Here is a 1,792-nt window from a genome sequence, read left to right as displayed (position 1 = left end):
GCAAACATCCTTTGGGCCATTTGATAAGCTTTGTCCTTCCCTAAGTGAAAGGCCTGATATTGTGTTTTAATCATCTTGTAGCTTCGTGAGCTCCGTAACAGTCATTGCCCTGCTCTGTTTTAACGATTCCAAGGGCTGGAGACAGTGTCTGGGAGTCAGACCCCAGTTTATTTATTTATTTGGGGGGAGAGTAGGTGGGGTTGAATCTCCCTTAAGAACGGATAGAGCAGCAACCTGTTTTCCTGAACCTGGTATGTACAGCCGACAATACCAGTAATTTCCAAAAACTCACATAATTGTTTATCTGCCCGAGTTAGTGGCACCAGAGCCTCTAAGTTAGTTGTAATGTCCCTCTCCAGCACGGGAGTGACGCTCTCTGGCATGACCAGGAAAGAAGGAGGAAAAATTAGGTTTGCCCACGTACATCCCAGGGGCCGAGAGGAAAATTCAGTTAGAAGTTTCCCAGAGGTGCCTCTAAACGTCAGGCTGCGTTTGGATCGTTGGCCTGGAAGGGGAGGAGTGTGGCAGGTTAGCAAAACTGAATAGATAACTGAAAATCATTAACTTGGTGTTTTGGCTTCTGTAAATTGCTTTGCAAATGTACCTCTCCGTTCGCTGTTCTGACTACGTGGCGACCGCTGTGCGGCTCTCTGCTGGAGTTACCAGGAGGTGCTCACCTCGCCTGTAACTTCGCCTGCTTTCCTGACAGACAACTTAGATGGTACATTTGCGCTCCCGCCCCTCCGTTTGACGCTGCCCAGGCAAAGCTTACGTGTACAAAGTCCCGTAGTCACTGTCCCCCAGAGCCTGGAGGGCCTGACTGTAATTGGCCGTTTCAAGACCCTCTTAAGACAAAGACCTTTAAATCTGACAGGGTCCCGCCGGCGCTACTGTCTGTCTGTAAAGATGTGACTGGGTGTCCTGAAATGCCGTGACCTTTAATTGGGTAACCGAGTGATGATGTTTGCTGCCTTGCGGACGTCCGTCTGAGCTCGCTGCCCCCTTTGTTCGGGGCCCTTCTCTGCTCCCCAACACCGGGGAGACGAGGCTGGGCCCGGCCGTGAGGCGTTGCTGGGCTTTCGTTATCACCGAGTCAGCAGGAGGCCAGGAAAGGGGCTCTGCTGTTAAGAAGGAATCAACCGGTTTTCCCTTTAGACGCGGGGTTGCCCGAGGCTCTGGGTGCTGGTGGGCAGAGGTTTAGGGGAGCCACCGTGAGGTGAGGAGCCCCGGGCCCCGTCAGTCCCTCCGGGGACTGGGTTATCTGCGCCCTCAGAGAGCGTTCCCAGGCGCTCAGCTCTCCAGTGATTGTCCCCACGCAAGGGGCACGGCTCACGGGTCTTCGTTTTGGTGTCCCCGCTGAGCACGTTCTCAGGTTAGAGCTCCGAAGGGCCGTAGAAGTGGCGCTTGGTGCCAGGAGCTCGGGAAGTCCGGTCTGACTTAGGACGTGAGACCACAGCCAAGGCCTAGGATTTTTTTTAAGCTTCCTTTTCTGTTTTGTTCGTAAGATGCCCAACTGGCAGCTCATAAGAGCTCCTCCAGGGCCCCTTCAAGGCCGACAGCCAACTTTTAATATCTGTGGCTGAGTGACAAATTTGTCTTTAAAATCCTCTCAGCCTTTGGGGTGTCAGGGGGAGCCCTGTATTTTACGAGAGCCTCCCTCAGCCTCTCCAGGAAGGCCCTCAGGGCCTCATCCTGAGTTTGTAAAATAGTGGCTAATTTAGCATAATTTGCGGCTATATCTTGAGTTTCCTGAATTTTAAAAAAAAAATCTGTGTCATTAAGAGTCTGATTT

At 52.2% G+C, this 1,792-nt stretch overlaps 1 protein-coding gene across 1 annotated transcript in view; it reads left to right on the top strand.

The window, feature by feature from the left end:
- The window catches only part of ACOX3 (acyl-CoA oxidase 3, pristanoyl), a 922,607-nt gene that overhangs the window by 59,674 nt on the left and 861,141 nt on the right, over positions 1 to 1,792 (top strand). The window lies entirely within an intron of this gene.

Source organism: Suricata suricatta, chromosome 1 (genome assembly GCF_006229205.1).
Source record: "Suricata suricatta isolate VVHF042 chromosome 1, meerkat_22Aug2017_6uvM2_HiC, whole genome shotgun sequence".
Classification (NCBI taxonomy): Eukaryota; Metazoa; Chordata; class Mammalia; order Carnivora; family Herpestidae; genus Suricata; species Suricata suricatta.
Note: the sequence above shows the minus strand (reverse complement) of the source record. Positions and strands in the feature narration are given on the sequence as shown.